This window comes from Aotus nancymaae, unplaced genomic scaffold, assembly GCF_030222135.1.
Source record: "Aotus nancymaae isolate 86718 unplaced genomic scaffold, 86718_ANA_hifiasm-v0.15.2.pri h1tg000006l, whole genome shotgun sequence".
Classification (NCBI taxonomy): domain Eukaryota; kingdom Metazoa; phylum Chordata; class Mammalia; order Primates; family Aotidae; genus Aotus; species Aotus nancymaae.
This window is the reverse complement of record NW_026988417.1, coordinates 15,503,869-15,523,543: the sequence shown is the minus strand read 5'-3', so window position 1 is coordinate 15,523,543 and position 19,675 is coordinate 15,503,869. Positions and strand designations below refer to the sequence as shown.

Below are 19,675 nucleotides of genomic sequence, written 5' to 3'. Positions count from 1 at the left end.
AAGTCATCTGGGTGATATTTGAGTTTAAGGGAAGGTAATAATTAGCCAATTTTTCTCTCCAGAGTTCAAAATTAATTAAGAAATGGAGTCAGATTCAAGGAAGCCAAATCATTGCCTGTATAATATAGAAAGGCTACACTGGAGAAGGCAGCTTATCCTGTAGTAAAACACAGGCTTCCCACTACTTCCCACCATTACCAGCTCAGAAAGGCAAGCTGCCATATTTGCCAAGATGAAAGCCCATCCTTGAAACCCTCCCACATGGAAGTGGAAGCCATGAAAGCATGCTTATTGTAGCAGGCAGATGTCAGAGGGAGAAAGGAGGGACAAACAATCTGAGAAACTTGGACAAGGAAAGGTCAGACTTTCCTTGCCTTCCAAATCAGAATAATGAACATGGAGGCAGATGCTAAAAGTGATCATTGGAGGGTAAGGGTACCCCTCAACAGGAAGAATAAAATGCTATAAGAATAGAAAGTACAGAAAGATCACCTTAGAGTAGAAAAACCCAGGGATGGCAGAATCCATGGATGTTTACTTGTTCTAAACTTGCAAGGTGTGATTTTTTTTTTTTAAGGAGAAGGTATGCAAGAAGCTTTCCATTCAGAGGAGAAGCATGAGTGAAAGACAGGTGGTAGAAGGCAGTGGGCTTGGGAAAAAGTTAGTGGGATAAACTGACTTGAAAATCCAGGGTTTGGGTGGGAGAACAGTGGGAGACAGTGAAAAGGCAGTCTGGAGCCACTTCAGGGAGGGTCTTGGTTACAAGTCAAGGATTTTGTATACTATTTGGTCAAGAATTGGAAGGCAGTTGAAGTCTTTTAGAAGAGGAGCATAATTATAGCAAGGCTTTAAGAAGATTAAGTGGGCAGCAGGTTGCAAAATATGTTATCTGGGGAGAATTTGAGAAGCAGAAAGATCAGTTAGAGGCTTCTGTATAGACTGGAAGAGGAACTAACATTAATTAATGTCACCGCAGTGGGACTGGAAGGCAAATGACATTTGTTTGGTGCTTTAGAGTTTAAAAAGTTCTTGTTGCATTCATTACTTCATTTGATATGGCACTTATGGGAAGTAAGTTAGCTCAAAGATAAACACACCATAAGACAGTTTACAGTCAATAAATGTGAAATGAATAAACATAAGGAAGACTCTAAAGGGCTGGATGACTATACACAGAAGGGAATGCAAGTGAGGAGCCAAATATGACTCACAGCCTTGAACAACTGGAATCATTCATTCATTCATCAAGTATTTGTTGAGCTTTTGTTATATGCCAGGAAAAGTTTCAGATGCTAGGATTGTAGCACAGAACATGGTAGACAAAGACCCTATTCTCAGGGAGCTAATGTACTAATGAAAGAGAGAATCAATAGACATATAAAGAAATATAAAATATCATATGGCAAAGGAAAAAACAAATCAGGGTGAGAGGATAGGGTCTATGGGGCTGCTTTTTCAGATATTATGGTCGGAGAGGCCTCTTTCCAGAAGTGACTACTGGGCAGAGACCAGAAGGAAGCGAGGCAGTGAGCCACATGAAGTTCTAGAAGAGAAGTATCTGGGGCAGAGAGAGTAGTATAAAAAAAGCCCTGAAATGGATGCCCATCTTGTGTGTTCAAGGGGGCCTGTGCAGGCAGCAGAGTCAACAAGGAGGAGGTGACAGGTCAGGAGCCCAGAAAAATAGCCACAGGCCATATCCTAAATGGTCTTGCAAGCCAGGGTAAGGACCTCTGGTCTTTGTTTGGAGGAATCATTTGTAAAGAGCAAGTGTGAACTGACAGAGACCAGTGAGAAGGCACCATAGGAGCCCAGGGAAGAGACGATGGTGGCTTGAATTGATGTGGCATTACTGGAGGACATGAAAAATGACCAGATTGCAGATCTATGATAAGGCAATGCTTGTGGGATGTTTTTTTTTTAATTGGATTTGATGTAGAGTAGAAGAAAAAGAGAATCTATGGATGATTCCAGGGTTTGTACTCAGAACAGCTGAGTACAAACCCTGGAATCACCTTTACCATGGTGGTGCCCTTATTGAGATGGGGAATGGTGGGCAAAGACAGCAAGGGCTTTGCTTAGTCCCTGTTAGATTTAATAAACCTGTTGAACATTCAGGTGGAGATGTTTTGAAAAAAGGATATGATCATGGAGTTAGGAGGACTGTCAGGGTTAGAGATATAAATGTGAGATGGCTTCACCACCATCACAAATAGAGAAGCCAGGCGAGAGAAACGGATTCACATATTTGTTCTGAAATATGCATTAAGTACTGAATAAGTGTGTAAATCCACTTACTATGTGTTAAGCACTTTTTTAGGCCCTGTGGGTAAAAACATCAAAAACACACTTCTTCACTTCCAAGGGCTCACAGTTCACCTGGGAATACAAACAAGTAAGCAACCAGCTACACTTCAGTGTGATATGATCTATAACAGAAGTTTCCAAGGGGTGCTATAAGAGACAGCAGAAGGGCACCAGATGTAGGCATTCAGGAAGGCTTCCTAAGCCTTTCTTGAAGGAAGCCTTAAAGAAAAATTTGGAGGGTTGAGGAAGGATTGCCTGGGTACAAAAAATTCAGGCCCAAGGAAAAGGATGTTTCAAGGGAGAGATCATAGTTTTCAATAGCATAGAGGCATGTGAAACATGACATGTTCATGCAACTACAGTTATTTATACGACTGGAAAAGCAGGTGCTTGTAGAAGAGTGGTAAGAGATGATACTAGAAAAGTGAGCAGGGGATAGACCAGAAAGTTCTCTTTAGCCCACACTGAGGAGTTCAAAGGCAAAGAAGACAAGTTTCATTTTAGAAATGCTAAGTTTAAAATACAAATGTATGCTGCTCAGGTGATAGGTACACCAAAATCTCACAAATCACAACTAAAGATCTTATTCATGTAACCAAATACCACCTGTTCTCCCAAAAACCTATGGAAATAATTTTTTTAATCTCTCTGGGAGCTTTTAATAGGAACAAGTGCTGCAGCCCTACCCTACATATTCTAATAAAATTGTTCTGGGATAGAGACCTGCCATTGGTCTCATTAAGATGTGTTTGTGTGTATATACACAATATACATGTACAGGTATTCATATATATGCAATACATATGTATATGTATTACATATATGTAGTACATGTGTGTATGCATTCATATTTTTACAATACATATGATTATCTCATTTCTTTCTATAAAAATAAAATAAAATACAAATAGGACTTGCCTAGATGGTAGCAGAAAATGGAAGAGTAGAACTCCAGGGGAGGTCAGGACCAGATTTATATTTCTACTTATGTCTGTATCTGTAATATTTCAAAACTTCTGTCATAGAAATCATCATTGAAGCCATAGGAGTGAATTAAATATCTAACAAATAGAAAATGCAGAGAAAAGAGAAGACAGAAAAGGACAGATCTGTAGGCAGAGCCCACAACCAGAAGACTAGAGAAGAGGAAGGAAGTCATTATGGAGCTTAGGGAAGGAACCTTCAGGAGCATTGAAGAGCTAGAAGAGTACATTGTCGCCATCGCCATGGAAACAAGGACTCATGAAAGGGACGGTGGTTGACAATATCAAACACAGAGAGGTTAAGGAGGGTAAAAATGGAGAGATGGTCATCAAATGTGATGACCACATCATCCTTGGGTGACCTTTAGAAGAAAGCAGAGAATAAATGTCAGCAGCAAAGATGCTGGAGTAATTAGGTTATGAAAAGTGAAAACTGGGAAGGTGAACTACTAAGCCTTCTTTTCCAAGGCTGTCCCATTTTCCTGCCTGGCATCTGCCTTTTGTACTGCACCTTGACTTGACCTTTTTCCCTGGCATTTTGTCCTGTCTCTCTCACTTCCACTGTCTACTGGCCCCCTGTGATGGTGTCTCTTGCCAGCAACAATTCTAGCATTCAGCCAACTAGCAAGCTATGAACTGAATCATCAAGTAGACTTTAACAGATAAGAAAACAGATCAAAGGTTACCTTGGTGAAACATGTGCTGTCATAGATTCTGTACAATAAATGAAATCTCTTTAAGGACATTTTGAACTGAAAGAATCCCCACCTGTCTATTAACAGAAGTTATCCCCAGGGTTTTAGCCAGGAGGAGGTTATGGTGGGGGGAGCCTTTTTATTTTTACCATATACATCACTTTATTGTTTTAGGTTGTTGTGATTGTTGTTGTTTTACAACAAAAAAAAGTGTTGAAGGTTTTCAAATTTAAATATTTTGAGTGTGTTTTTTGTTTTTTGTTTTTTTAAAAAAAAGCATGCCCTCCATTCTTCTAATCTGCAGAGGTACCATTTGGCTAAGATTGTCTATACTTCTTCTTCTTTTCTTCATGTTCTCCTCCTATAGTTCTTTGGCAGTCAGAATTAACTCAGTGGAAATGTTGGCAAATTCTCCAGTCAGTCTTTGTTCTTTTTAATGTCATGGACATGTCTAGATAATTGTTCTTCTGTATCAATTGATATCTAGCTTTTAACATAATTGGATCTTCACATATCAAAAAGCCACTTATGCAAATTAAAACAATGACTTCACTCAATAAACTGGGAATGATAACCACAGTCATTATGAAAGTAAGAGAAGCTAATCAAAGCCCCATCTTCATAATTGTCTTTTTAGAGACCAATAGCTAAAAACAAGTAGACCAGGAAGAGAATAATTGGCCACTTATTCTAATCCTTGCCATTTGTAATAATAATAAACAGCACAAATAGCAAACAAATTAATGACTGCTCCCCTGAGCCAATCAATTACCAAGTTATGATAACTTTACCTCCTACTTCTTGAATCTTTTCCTTCACCACTGACTCACTCCATCTGTCTTTTCCTCTCTCATAGATCATGACAATAGCTTCCCAGCCTCTGTTCTTGTTTTTCTTAAAAATATGCTTCATATTGGTCACCAAAATGAGCTCTTTAATATAAAAACCAAGCTGTCCTTGCTTAGAACCCATAAATGGCTCTGAAAGCATCATGGAATGTCTAAACTCCTTATTGTAATATGCAAACTTGATGGGTCTCCTGGTTTCTACCTGTGAATATTCTGCACTAGACTCAGAGTGCACCAGACTGAGTTCTTTAACCTGGAGTTAGTGCTGTTGTGTGGAGTTCAGATCACTGCCAGACTCTATTTCTTCTTGTGATGAGTTGTCCTTTGGGACTTTACTATTCTCTTCTTCCATTGCACCTTGGTCAAGACCATCACAGTCCACTGTGACAAGGTTTCCTAATTTTAACATTTGGTAGTAAGAATTGGTGCCTCCTTTCCTTCTCTTCCAGAAGGCTTTTAGGATCCTTATTCAAATATGTCCACTCCCTCCCCAAACCTCTGCAAACTGAGAGGAAGCCTTTGCTAAGACACAGGATTTTTTAAAAAGTAATTGTATACAATTTTCCAAAGTCAAAACATGCCTCAATTCTTCACATAAAGATTCTATTCCAACATAACTTTCTATGTTCACCTCTAAATAAAAAATTCTACCTCACCAGGTACACTATTACACACATATAATTAGCTGTGTATAAAATTCAACTCACTATTAACACATACACATATCGTAAAGCTTTATATCTCAGCTTAGAAAATTACTTTTCTGACAACATCCTTTAATAATATTATTGCTGTTTTATAGGGGTCCCTAGGACTAAGATCAGAGCTTTCTGTGACTTTAATCAAGACTCAGATGAATGAATCCTCTCAATTAGCTGATTATTATTTCTTCTATACCAGACTTCTAAAAGAAAGAAAGAAAGAAGCTAATAAATACAGATGTGTCAGAGACCATTTTCAAGCTGTTGAAACAAAGCTTTTATCTACAGACTTCATTCATAAACACACACATACATATACCTACAGTTCTTAAGATCTATTGACATTTTGGAGGACAATGTCTTCAAACTTGTCCCATTCAAGCCCTTTCACCATGTATAAGTTTACCTCTGGAAGATCGTACTCAGCTGTGTAGAAAATGGTGACTGCAGAGACGGGAATTTCCAATGAAGAACAGACGGAACAAAACTTCAGGAGTAAAATGTTGGACCCTCTGACAGCAATAAAAATATCTACAGGTCCCATGGTCATATAATCAACTAGCAAGCTACAGTCTTTTTAAAGACCTTTAAATATATAAAAATATAAAATATAAAAATATAAAAATCGGTCCCACGTATGTTTTCAACTCCTTCAGCTTTCTGAGGTCATCCATTCTTAAAAGTCCAAGTTAAAGCAGACAAGAAACTAATTCAAGGACATTAGCAGCTCTAGAACCTCTGAAAGGGCCTAAGAATTGCTGTTGAAAGCCATCTAGAGAGGCAATTGTAAATCAACTTGTGTAAGGAATTCCATCTATTTGATTTGAGATTATTGGAAGAGATTAAGAAAGCTTTGGGTCCTTCTTCACATTACAGCACCTTTCAAAAAATAATGAGAAGAAGAAGAACCTTATAACCCATTGCTTAGCCCCTTTTTGCCTTACTCTCAGGGAACACAGAGCCCAATTCAGAACTTCTCGCAGTAGCTCCCCAATTAAAGGGCTGAACATATCACCTCCCTTTTGAAATCACCTTGTTTAGATGGGTTAAACTTTTAAAAGACAAAATACAAATTCCAAATAAACAAATTAAATAGAAAGCATAATATCATCACAGTCAATTATTGCTAGACAAAGGTACAGTCATAGTATGGCTATGGCTTATTAAGTAGACTCTAGATTATCAAAAATCAAATGTCCAAGGCTTCTCTTTTGCCAGGCCCTCATGTCTTCTGAAGTCATCATTCCTTAAACATCCTACCAAGAGGGCCTGGGCCCCTTCCATATATCTCGGAAAATTCTGTGGCTACTTTCTCCCATCACAGACTCCCACAGACAGATATCACATGCACACATACTTGTCCCATTCCCATGTCAACATCTCCAAGTTACCCCAGTGAGATTGTGTTTCAAGCAGTTGGCACATCCTCCAATCTGTCTTCTTTCCCCACTTCTTTGCTCCAAGATCGTTGGTACAGTGGATGCCACTGGTGCTCCCTTCATCAGAGAATTGTCTCAACCAAAAGGGAGCTGCCTCGTCTAAATCATACTTCCACCTCAACCTCTTCAGAGAAGACTTGGGCCAATGACTGACCAACACAAGGATTTAAAGACCATACTCTTTACCCTAAGAGGAGTCCAACTCTGTCGTGCAATTCACGCTCCAGAGAGCTATCCATGGGATCTAGACTAATTTGATTCCAAGCCAAAACAACATCCACACTTGGGCTTCTTTCCCCCTGCATTCTTCTCTCCCTCCCCTTGTTCTGAGAGCACTCCAATAAGTCACTTACAACAACCCCTGCCTCAGGCTCTACTTCCTGGGAACCCTTCCTGACACAGTTGGATTCAGTAGATTTTTCCTGAAGGACAATAATAACTCAACATAGAACAGTAACAATTTAGATGTGAGGATCCATGCTACATTGCTAAAAGAAGGAACATCAGTGAACAACTGCAGAGTCCACAGTCCTCTCCTCTGTATAGGGTTTTGTAGCCCAAGTTGAGAACATCATCTCTACTTTCATCTATCAGAGGCTTTTATTCTGTCCTATCTCTTGACTGCTTCCCAGGGAGGGAAGTGAGCACAAAAAGAAGAAAGCAAATCCTTGGTGTAGGAACCTTCTAGAGTTTGACACTGTATTAAAAAGTTTTTGAAAGCTGGTGGGGCACAGTGGCTTGTGCCTGTAACCCTAGCTCTTTGGGAGGCCAAGGTAGATGGATCACCTGAGGTCAAGAGTTCAAGACCAACATGACCAATATGGTGAGGTTTCACCATATTGGTCTTAACAATATATCTTGTCCCTAATAAATAAACCCATTCTTTACTAAAAATTCAGTACTTAGCTGGGTATGATGATGTGCACCTATAATCCCAGCTACTCGAGAGGCTGAGGTAGGAGAACCACTTGAACCTGGGAAATGGAGATTGCAGTGAGCCAAGATCGTACCACTGCACTCCAGCCTGGGTGACAGAGTAAGACTACATCTCAAACAAACAAGCAAACAAACAAACGGTTTCTGAAAGCTGTTGGAAGAGACACACGGCATAGGAACCAGATAATTCAACTTTTATAGATGCATCCTTCCCCAAACTCATTCCTCTCACTTTCTTTCTCACCGATGCTTATCTACAAACTGAAAAATGCAATTCATTTAGAGGTTGTGCTAAGAGCTACCAGGAGAGTACTGTGATTCCAGGAGGGAGGGTATAGGCAATGTGATCACAAGGAAGTCCGTGCGACCTGAGATGGGCAGGATGGGCACAGCTTCCCCACCTACAGGGTGTGGGTGCCACAGGGTTAATGTCCATTCAGTTTGCTACATGGTTCATTCAGGTGGGTAGGCTAAATTTGAGGGATATACAAATTGCCACAAAACTACAGAAAAAAAAACAACCAACATCACTTGGTGAGCAGGCGGGGAAGGTCAGCAAAGTTTCCACTGAGTGTAGAATGTCTGATCTGTGCCTGAGAGGATAAATAGATGGCCAAGCAGAAAAGGAGAAGAAAAAAGTCCCGGGCAAAAAGCCTGGACAGCACAGAGATGTGGATGCAGATGGCAGTGCACAGACTACCTGCTAGGGTGTGGCAGTAGATGAGGCTGGGAAGACAGCCTGAAACCCACTTGAGAAGGTTCAGAGGATGATGGAAATTGTTCTAGCAGGAAGTGCTTTGTTCATGTGTATTGTTAAGACCAATCTGCCCACTCTCTGGGGAACAGATTAGCAAGATGAGAAGGCAGCAAAACCAGTTAGCAGGCTTTTGAAATGATATCTAGTGCTCATTATATACTTACTATGTGCCAGGCACTACTCCTAGCATTTTACACATTTTATCCTCACTCTGACTGCATGTGACAAATAGTCTTCGGCATCTCAAATGACATGAGGAAACTGAGGCACAGAAGGTTAAGTAAGTTACCCAGAGAGTCAAAGCTAGTAAGTACAGGGCAATGAATTAAACCGAGGGGGGTCTGGCTCTCGAGTTTGCACACTTTTCTGTCCCCCATTCTGAAATCATTAAGGAGAAATGCTAAGGGACTATTCTAGGGCAGTAATGACTAAAATACAAAACACAGGACAAGACAAATGACATTTGAGGGTGAACATAGGTGAGGCAAAGAGATAAATAAAAAGAACTGAGGTTTCCAGTTTCAGTGACCCAGGAGAAGAGAATTCGGATTAATAAGAGATGGAGCAGCAACTTCAGAGGTGCAAAGAATACCAAGATTTGAAGCATGCTAAGTTTGCAGAGATTTGGAGACATTCCAGTAAGATGCCTAAAAATGTTTGTCTTACTCCCAGCCTTATCTTAAGATATCCTCTCCCATTGTGATGGTTATGATCAGTGTCACGTCGGGGTCACCACCAGAGACATTGATCACCAACTGCAATGTCTGTCCTGTAGACCCTGACCCAGCAATGGATGAATGAAATACACTCACACACCAGAGTACAGTGAATTGGAGTGGGCTAGGGAGGTCGTCAGTTGCTCTCAGAGAGCGATTGCAACTAACCAACACCACGACTCCCTATTCCTTCTCCCATTTATTCAGTATAGATTTAATAAAAGGGATTCTAAATCAACATGCTTGTGGATAATTAACATGGTTAAAACAGTGGTTTTATGAATGATAAAAGCTTTTGGTTCCGCGACCCAGAATAAACACTATTAATGGGTAATTCCCTTTAAATCTCCCCCAGAGAGGATCATCCAGCACAAAGTTTATATGAGTAAACAGAGGAAGGACAAAGGAATGTGGGGTAAACGGACTTAACTGGGGAAGCTTTAATTATCCTAATCTTTATTCTACGACTTAATGTTCTAATGTAAGAACTGGCTGCCTTTAGCCAGTCTCATTGAAACCTTTTGGCCTTCCAAAAGGTTTGAGATTATAATCTATAATTTTCCCTAATATTTCCCTAATATTTTGCTAGCCACCCCAAGCAAATCCCAACAGATGGTTAATACTGAGTGTCAACTTGATTGGATTGAAGGATGCAAAGTATTGATCCTGGGTGTCTGTGAAGGTGTTGCCAATGGAAATTAACATTTGAGTCAGTGGGCTGGGAAAGGCAGACCCACCCTTAACCTGGATGGGCACCATCTAATCAGCTGCTAGCATGGCTAGAATATAAAGCAGGCAGAAAAATGTGAAAAGCCTAGACTGGCTTAGCCCCTCAGCCTACATCTTTCTCCTGTACTGGATGCTTCCTGCTTTCGAACATCAGACTCCAAGTTCTTCACTGTTGGGACTTGGACTGGCCCTACTTGCCCCTCAGCTTGCAGACAGCCTGTTGTGGGACCTTGTGATTGCATTAGTTAATACTTAAGCTCATACACACACACACACACACACACACATCTCCTATTAGTTCTACCCCTCTAAAGAACCCTGATTAATACACCCATAACTTGGTATCATCACATATGCTCTCTCCTTTGCTCAGGCTGTTCTTAAGACAGTGTCCATACAGATGCCATTCACACATGAATGTCAGCAAATTCTCTCTTTCTAGGCAGGCCTGATATTAAATGAAAGCTTTACCTCTTATTAATCAGTAAAAATTAATAGAACATGATGGAGAGGCATTTCTGGAGAATCTATTCTGCCTAAGTGTATGACTTAGCCCCTCTTCCCAAGACAAAATCAGACATTCAAACCTATCAGGTTCTCCCATTAATTCAACAGCTACAGAATGGACTTGGGGAGTTCTTAGAGTCCTCTCACAAGGCACAAAAGCCACAAGGAATAAAGAACACTTTGGAATGTCAGCTAATTCCCTAGAGTATCCAGACCTTCTTTCAAAAATGTCCTTTGGCAGGGTGCAGTGGCTCACACCTGTAATCTCAACATTCTGGGAAGCCAAGGCAGGAAGATCACTTAAACACAGAAGTTTAAGACCAGCCTGGGCAATGTAGGGAGATCCATCTCTACAAAACATAAAAAATTAGCCTGATATCATGATGCATGCCTGTGTTCCCAGCTACTCAGGAGGCTGAGGTGGGAGGATCACTGGAGCATGGGAGATCAAGGCTGCAGTAAGCTATGATCAAGCCACTGCACTCCAGCCTTGGTGACAGAGTGAGACCTTATCTCAAAAAACAAAAGAAAAGTTTTTGTTCAAAAGATTATCTTTTTAAAAATCAAGCATCTTCCTTTTCCCCCAACTACATCCACCTCTCTCTGTCTCTCTCTTCTGTCCTTCTGCCCTCACCCTCAGTTGTTTTTGTTAAAAGAAAGTATTAAAAGAAAAACTAAGGCACAATACAAATCTTAAAGAGTTTATCTGAGAAAACAACAATTCATGAGTTGGGAAGCACCAAACCAAAAGAGGTTTGGAGCTCCATTAAAGAGGCACAAAGGACTGAGTGAATGCGGAAATAAAGGAAATATCTGCTCAGCACCTGGAGATGTTGAGATGAGGGGAACACTTAAGGCCAAGAATTTGAGACTAGCCTGCACAACACAGCAAGAACTCCCCATTCTGTCTCCCTGTCAGCCCCCTTTTCTACAAAATATTAAAAATTAGCCAGGTATGGTGACACAGCCTTTAATCCTAGCTACTTGGGAGCTCAGGCAGGAGGATCACCTGAGCCCAGGAGGTTGAGGCTGCATTGAGCTACACTCACACCACTGCATTCCAACCTGAGCAACAGAGTGAGACCTTATCTCTTAAAATTAAAAATAAAATATTTGATTGATTAGGAATATTTAATTCCCTTATTTGGTTTGTCCAACTAGAAAGTCTCTAGTTACATAAGTTAGTTGGTTGCTTCTGATTGTGTGTAAGTTTTGTTTTCCTCTGATATAAGCATTTACATATAATGGCCCAAGTTAAGTTTTGCTTATATTTGCAATTTAAGCAAGGTCAAGATTATTTTCAAGGCCTAACTCACTTTGACTGCTGAGGGATCTTTCAGGTCTAGTCTCCATTTTAGTTTATTTTAACAACTGCCCCTTTTTGGTTATCCTCTCAGCAAGCTGAAAGTGTGATTAAATGGTATAGCATTCCTCTTGGTTATCACCATTGAAGGAGTTGACGTAGTCACTGGGACAGAGTCATGGAGACATTATCATAGTCCATAGTTGCACTGGAAGGAAGGGTGGTGGTGTCACTGTTATCAGCACCTCTGTAGTCATCAATGGTCAGGTGGTTGAGCTCCTCAAGTTGTCTGATCCTGATGGCAATCATTTGACATGTGAATAGCTGTTGGAAAGCATTTAAAACCCCTGACAGGAAACCATGCACTAGGGAGATAATACAATGACTCTAAAGAGAATAATCACCAAAGACCAAAAAAAAAAAAAAAAAAAAAAAACTCCCAGAGCAGAGATTCTCAGGAGCCAAGATTTAATCATCTAAACAAATTAGAAGATGTAGCTTTACCTATGTTATGAAAAACCTGTATCTGTTTTTTTAAGATCTTTTAGATTTGGGGCAAGAATTCCTGATCTATTAACATAGAAGCTACATTTTTCACCACTAACAGCACATGTACCACCCTAGTGAATGGTTAGGGTATATAGAACTTCTCTATTTTGCAAACTAATGAAGCAAGGTTGGAGAGACCTCATTTGTAAAGCCAAGACAAAAGTGGCAAGGTCATTGAAGCTTTTTTCTGAAGTCCTGGGAACATTTACAATAGCCGTTTCTAATTCAGAAGCATCAATGGAAGGAATCAATGCTCTGACAAATGAGTGAAACCTAGAACTGCATGTAGTGAGAAAGCACTGCATGAATTTCTCTTATAAGAAAAAATTTTATGGACAAATGAGCCAAGATTAATGGTTTCATTGCAGAGAGAGTTTTTTTTTTTTTTGCCTCTGACCATCTTTGAACCACTTTAATCCAAAATGTTCATTCAATTTGAGGGCAATTCTTGCACAAATGTGCTGCACTGGAAATAGAGTCCCATTCCTTTTTTGAGTAATGCTAAAATTTTAGGCGCTCGGTTCTATCCCCATCAGTTTCCTTAAGAAGTAGAGGGTAAGCAGACTTCCAATTATTGACTTTAGATAATAAGAAGAGTTTGCTGTTGGATATAGATTTGAGAGGTAGCTAGTGAAATCTATTTGGATTATAGTATTAATAATGGGTATAGGCAGAGGAGGATTTTGTGTGGTTACATTGGGAAAGGCTAATCCAAAGTTTCAACATGTAATTGAGGAGTAATAAATTCTAGAGAGAAATAAGTGTGATTACTAAAAGTATAGACAGGGAATTTTCTTTCATTTGAGGATAGATAGGGAATATAATTGGGTAAGACTAATTAGGCTTGGGAGATGTGTCCATATCCCAGTAGGTTGGTACCAGACTGTTTTATTGGCTGGATGCAACTGTGAAAATTTATCAGTTCATATACTGTACGGACGCAAATCCAACATTGTGACCAATTAGTTATAGATGCTATTTTTTATACACTATCTACCAAGGGGTGTTTGCAATAAATGTTAGTAAAGCCTAATAAAGCTATTGATAAAGATACAGTATTTTAATCACAGTGCCAGTAAACTTGTATCATAGATGCAAAGGACTATTCATTTTATCATTATTTATAATAGCAGAAGACTGAAAACAATCCAAATATCTACTAATAGGGGATCTATAAACTATGACATGTCCCCACAATGCTGTATATTCAGCTTTAAAGAAGAAAAATAAGAAAAAGCCTCATTTACTAATATGGAGTGATGTCCAAGAGAAATTGTTAGGTGCAAAAATCAAGGTGCAAACCAAGTTAAGTAGTATGCCACTTTTATATATATGCATATTTATATATATATGCATATGCAATTCTTCCAATATTTCTTTTTGCAAATATAAGCATACGTATTTTTGCAAATGTAAGCATATATATTAATCCAAGTTAATATATAATCAAAGTTTATATTAAATATAAGCATATATATATATATATATATATATCTCCTTATATTTGCAAAAAGAAATACTGGAAGAATAGACCAGAAACAAAAGTAGGCAACTGAGGCAAACAGGGTTTGAAGTACAAGGCCTGAAGTAAGAGTACCCTGATGTATTAGTCTGTTTTCATGCTGCTGATAAAGACATACCCAAGACTGGGCAATTTACAAAAGAAAAAAGTTTAAATGATCTTACAGTTCCAGATAGGTGGGCAGGCCTCACAACCATGGAATAAGGAAAGGAAGAGCAAGTCACATCTTATGTGGATGGTGGCAGGCAAAAAAAAGAGCTTGTGCAGAGAAACTCCTGTTTTATAAAACCAGCAGATCTCGTGATCATGACAACAGCATGGGAAAGACCCATCCCCATGATTCAGTTATCTCCCACTGGGTCCCTTCCACAACATGTGGGAATTATGGGAGCTACAAGATGAGATTTGGATGGGGACACAGAGCCAAACCATGTCACCTAGGTATAACTATATCATGTTGCCTATAACTATATCATGTTGACTTTGGAATTATGTGTTACACATATTCAAAAAGTGAAATTAAATTTTAAAAAGGAATAAACCCATCTCATGTAGACATTCATAGGAGATATTTTACAAAAGCAAACCTGCAGGGAGAAGTCAAACCAAGGCCTCACCATGGTTTATGGCCCTTAGTGCCCTCTTAACCCTCTAGATGGCCTGCCAAGGATGGGCATGAAATGGGAGTGGAGGACAGTAGCCGGGAAAAGACAAGGATTGGATAGAGAAGGGGAGACAATGTCAAGAAGAGTGTGGCCAAGAGGAAGTGACAAGAGAACAGGAAGTGAAAAGCAGCACCAACAAGACACTGCTTCTCCAGACCACTGCCTGTCTGCAAAGCCTTCTCCCTCAATCTTGTCAGAGAACTCTGTTATTAGCTAATATTGGCTTTTTAAATAAGTTAGAAATACATTTTTCTAACAGCCCTAGTTATTTAGGGGGGCTTCTCTATTAGCACTTTTGTTTGTGTGGCAGGGTACTATTTTAAGATACAAAGCTGTGCAATTTTGTCTCCACATGTGTTCATCCTTTCCCTCCCTGCTCCTCTATCTCCTCGCTGAGCAGGCAGGCACCTATGTGCTCACTGCCTCAGGGAGCAAATGTGGAGGGTACAAAATGAAAGCCCTTCTGTCTAACATTCACTGCTCCTCTCACCTCCTGCCCTAAGGAAGTGGGGAGGAAGAGAAAGAAAGCAGCCACCGGGGTCCTGAGCACCGTTCGTGCAGGGAGGGGAAGACTTGTGCCGGGCATGGCCAAGTGGCTGCCACACTCTATGCAGAGGGCATCATAAGCAGCCTTGCATGCATCTGTGCTCCAAGCAAGTGAGCTTGAAGGGAAGCAGAGAAAGACCCATTGGATTTGAGAAAGCTATGCAGTCAGAGACCTGTGGAGTCCCACCCATTCCTTGCAAAGGACAAAATCAGGAACTGGTGAACACAATGTCAGAGAGAGAGAGTGCTGGGAAACCTTTTCTCAATAGCCTGCCATAATGTAGAGTTCAAAGTTAATATTAAAGTGGTTTACAGATAATTTTAACATAGTGTTCACTGCACATTTTAATTTTTAGGATGACATTTATGTCCAATATCTCTGACTCATTCTCAACCTAATTAGACATGCTTTGACCTCAAGGTGTATAGAGGCCTGGGGCAGGAAAACAAAAATGGGGCAGGAAAACAAAAATAGGGCATCTCCAGCTTTCCCCAGGCTCTCTCAAACCCATGCTGTCCCCCACAGTGCCCTACTCACATGGGGTGCCAGTGCTGGAACCCAGAGACAGCAGCACAGCCAAGGAATCAATAAACAGCAAGGCAAGCAGGGGCAGAGGCTTGGAGAACCTGTCAGAGAAAGACACAGATTATGACCTCTCGGTTTACCTTTATTTCATTCCTATGCTCAGAACTAAATTTCACAGAGCTCAAACAAATACACTTGACTCAAGAACAAACACAAAATTGTCCTGCACTTTGTTTTGAAGGCAAAACAAACAAAAAGATCAGAATGGGGTCAGGGTGCAAGGGGATGCTAGCTAAAAATATAGAGGGGTTTGAAGAGAATGCCCTTTTTTCAATGTTCTGAAGACTTAGTAGCTGATCTTGGCTGCTACATAAGCAGATGGGTCTTCTTTAAGATAAATCGCAGTCCTGGAACCTATCCAACTTCATAAAATAGACTCACCCTTTGGAACTGTGTAGACTGGCAGGGGAAACAATTACATCAGGATGAGAGAGTGTATTTCATATGTTCAACTGAAATCATGAGATTGTTATAGGTCCTACCAAAAAAAAAAATTTAGGGCAATCTACCAGTCTCTGCTTATCTAGACTAACTGGTTCTTCACTTTGCCCATCTAGCACACAGTATTAACTTACTGTGTTATTATCTAGCAACAAGGATTAACTTACCTGTGGGACCAGGAGCTCCCTAAAGGCTGGAGCCATGTTTCTTCATGTTAACTTCTATTTCTTATCGCAGTGCCTGGTGCTAGGATGTGCCCCACAAACATGCAGTGAAGACACCAGGGGATGTTTAGATAAGCCCTCAGTGGATGAAGAGAGGAAGGATGTATGCATTGGCCATTGCCCTGTTATTCATGAGGCAATCCAAGTTTTGCAGTAATTTGTTCAGTAACAGGACAAATGGTAGGAGCAGGGAATGATCAGGGCCACCACAGAGTGTTTTGTTTCATCTGACCTGTGAGTGGTGGATCTAGTAGATGGGGTAAGACCCAGTTCACTGCTGGAGAGCAAGAGTATCAAAGCTTACCTGATGTTGTGGCCAACACATGGTAGCAGGACTTTCTCAAAAGCAGTACTATTCAAGGGTCATGGCAAGTGATGCCATTGTGGGGTTAAGGGCAGTTGAGATCCCCTTGACTAAGATGTGATAAGCAAGTGATAGCAGCTCTGGAGAAAGTTCTGGGCCCAGGAAGAAATCAGAGGATTAATCGGGAACCCAAAGTAAAAGCCCAAATGCCTGGGCCAGATTGAGGATGGTTCTGTCTTGGGCACACGGCTGCAGAGGAATCATTAGATATGGAGATTCAGGTAGCAGTGCTAAATTCTACCCCCAGAAAGGACTGGGATCTTAATGTTCTTCTTGGGCATCCTGTTCCAACTCTCCTGTACATGCATCCTCTCCTCTCCAGTCCATCAGCACCTAACCATGCTTAAGTTTCTCCCACATTAAAAGAAAATGAACCAGACAATTGATAAGCAAATTTTCCTTCTTACAGCCCAGTGTTGTCCTTGTAATTATCTCCACATCTTCGCTTCCTTCTTGTTCCTCTTCTGTATACCCAGCTGCCTATCTTCGTTCATGAGGTTGCCTTCAGTGATGACAGGATGATGTTATTGTTGCAAAATCCACACATTTCAGCATGCAGTCTCTTTGCAGCATCCAACATTGTTGACCACTTCCTCTTTCTTGACTTGATTTCCACAGAATGCCATCTTGTGGGTTTCTCCCCACCTTCTACTGCTCCTTCCTGGATTCCTTCTCCTAGTTTTCTGGGGTGCTCTTCTCTCATGCTATGCACCATCTGGCGAGATGCCATCCACTCTCTTGCCTCCATACCGAGATGCAAATACTTACAAATTTCCGTTTCATCCTAGACTTCTGTCCAAATCACGATACCTACATACATGTACCTATGTTTTGGACGTCTCCCCTTGGCTCTTCCATAGACAAAAGAATGCCATTTAGATTCTGAGGTAGTTTTGGTCTTAAGAACCAAAATGATACTGACAAGGGCCAAAATGATACACAGCAAAATTTGTTATAGATGAAAACCTGACTTGAGAATTACAGATCATTGGTAATTTTTAAAGTTGCAAAAACTGTCTCATAAAACTATTTAGCTGGTTACAAAATAAAATATAAAATACAGCTGAAAATAGCAAAAACAGAAAGTGGTAAAAAAAAAATTACTGCTACAAATTAATGAAAAATCAGAAAGAGTAGATGTACAATATTTGACATGGTTAAAAACAGTACAGCTAAAATGACATTTACTATGAAAAAGTTGTATCTGTAAAAATTTGATAAAGATGATAAAGAAGTTGATAAATCAAGTATTCATTGTAACATGTACACAAGAAAGATTCTGTCCTGATGGAAACAGTGCTAGCAAAATAAAAATACAAGTGGGAACAAATAGGAAAAGATTAAATTTGCCATATGGAAATTAGGTCAAGAAATTAAACTGGCTTAATGAAGTTAACCCTGGAATAAATCTTGGCCACAAAATTCATCAGTGTTGATAACATCTTGATATAAATGTTTATATTCAAGAACAAAAAAACAGCAGGGTCAAAACATACAAGAGCTCGAAATGATGATGTCAAGATGTCCTGCACTTCCTATGGGTACTTCAAATCCCACAATTTCCACACTGGACTCACTTTCCATTCCCTAACTATCCCCTAAACTGCTTCTCTTGCATTTCCCATCTCTGAGAATAGCACCGTCATCCCCAAGTCAAAATTCTGTACATTTGCCCTGAAATTTCCTCTCCTTCCTTACATACTTTTTCCCCACCTATACTTTTTATCACCTCCTGCCTTTTCTGGCTCCGAACTATCTCTCAATGTATTCTCTCCACCCCATTTCCACTGTAACTCCTGCTGTTGAGGCTATTAACACTTCTGGGCTACAGCCTCTTCACTGGTCATACTGATTCTCTTGACTCCTTCAAACCATTCCAAATACCAGCAAGGAAAGAGATCTTCCTAAAATGCAAAGCTAATCGTCCACTCTTCACAGGTTCCCTCTGCCCTGTGCCTGGCTTGCAAGGCCCCTTGCAATATTTACATCTCCAGTGTAACCACATCATCACAGCTACATTACACCTCCCTCTGTGCCTTGGACTTCCCATCCTCTCCCTGGCTTAAAGGCACATGGTTCTCCTTCTACCTCAAATCCTGTTGCTTTCAACTAAACCCTATAACCTTGTGCTAATGAATTCTTACTTATCCTTTAAGAATTATATTGCAACTGTCTATTTCCTAGTCTGTCTCTACCACCACATTATAAAGTTCTTAGGACAAAGTCATGACTTGATTATATTCTTAATACCAGGAACAGTTACACTCACAATTACTGACATGTAATAGGACTTCTCCATACATTTGTTGAACTAATGAATGGAGCTTATTTAATCTTCACAACAATCCTGCATAGCAAGTATTACTATCGTTATTTAGAGAAGCTCAAAGAAGTTAAGTAATTTGCCCCAGTCCCCACAGCAAGTAAGGAGCAGTTTGGATTTAACCTGTATCAGTTTATAAGGTGCATGTTATTTCTATTTTACCATGCTCTGCCTTTCAACTGGATGCAACTAAAATACAGATATGGGAACATAGTTCCTACAAATATGGGATCAATAGCTGACAGGGCGAGTAATGCATTAAAAAATAGTTACAATGCAGTGTGGTGTGCAGTTGTAGATGCATGAACCATGAGTGTACATTGAAAAGAATGGCCATGGGGGAATGGGAGGTTAAAAATACTGTGAGGGGGAATATTAGAGCTGGGGCTTAAAGGATGTGGAAGAGCTTGATTGGCAAAGTTGGAAAGAGAGTCCTGGGCAGATGTAGAAAATAAGTTGTTTTCTTATACATCAGTTACTGCATCAGAATAAGCTTAGGAAATTAATATTCCTTCTGAGTGTAGTATAGATGACAAA

General features: G+C 40.1%; 1 long non-coding RNA gene across 3 annotated transcripts in view; it reads right to left on the bottom strand.

Moving 5' to 3' along the window:
- Window positions 1-19,143, bottom strand: part of LOC105730920 (uncharacterized) — a 64,596-nt gene extending 45,453 nt beyond the window's left edge. For all 3 annotated transcript variants that reach the window (XR_001110599.2, XR_001110600.2, XR_001110601.2), the window contains exon 1: window positions 15,739-19,143. This is a non-coding gene — a long non-coding RNA (uncharacterized LOC105730920). The remainder of the gene's footprint in view (window positions 1-15,738) is intronic.
- Between the last annotated feature and the right edge of the window lie 532 nt (window positions 19,144-19,675).